Genomic DNA, 945 nt, shown 5'->3' with positions numbered 1-945 from the left:
GTCTTGGGATTGTGCAACAAATTTTGGATATTTCGGTGAGGTTTGACTCGCAGCTCCTCTCCTCTTAGTTATCTCTTCCAACTCCCAGCTGATTCTTTTTGTGTTCTTTGGTGAGGTCTGCAATAAACATGCGATATACACGCAATAAACATGCAATAAACAAGTAATAAACAAGCAATAAACATGTAATATACATGCAATAAACATGTAATATACACACAATAAACAGGCAACACACATGCAATAAACAAGCAATATACACGAAGGGAGAGAGCTTGTATTAGAGTTATCTTGCTGAGCATGTTTATTACAATAAACAAGCAATATAAACGCAATAAATATGAAATTTCTAAGTTTTTTATTATTATCTTACTATTGTCATCGTATTGGCCCTGTATTGCTATTTTATCATTGTCGTATCATTTTTCAAGTCTGTCTTGGAAAGTTTTTGTTGGGTTTCAGACAAAAAAATGCTTCTATTTCAAACAAAAATTTAAAGTCAATGCCAATCCACCCATTTCAAGAACAAATATTATAAATTGGGTTTGCAAACTCGTTGGTGCTTATGGCTAATGATGTGGATGAGGAAGATGGGTCTTTGGACCTAGGAAAAGAAGAACATGGATAATTGGGAATTAGGGCTGAGAGAGAGAGAGAGAGAGAGAGAGAGAGAGAGAGAGAGAGAGAGAGAGAGAGAGAGAGAGAGAGGATATGCAAAATTGGGATTTCATCTTAGATAGAGCATATCATAGAAGAGAAGAAGAATAAGCAAAGAAGAAAGCAATTGGGGGTGTCATCTCAGAGATAGTAGATCATAGCAGAAGAAGAAGAAGAACCCATAATTTTAAATTAAACCCACAATTATGTTTCAACAAATTTCTATACATTCTCACTCAAATTTGACTTGGAAGGACTTGAACTCACATCCAGCACCAAAAATCCAAA

The sequence above is a fragment of the Prunus persica genome, chromosome G6 (assembly GCF_000346465.2).
Source record: "Prunus persica cultivar Lovell chromosome G6, Prunus_persica_NCBIv2, whole genome shotgun sequence".
Lineage (NCBI taxonomy): Eukaryota > Viridiplantae > Streptophyta > Magnoliopsida > Rosales > Rosaceae > Prunus > Prunus persica.
This window is presented reverse-complemented; position numbering follows the sequence as displayed.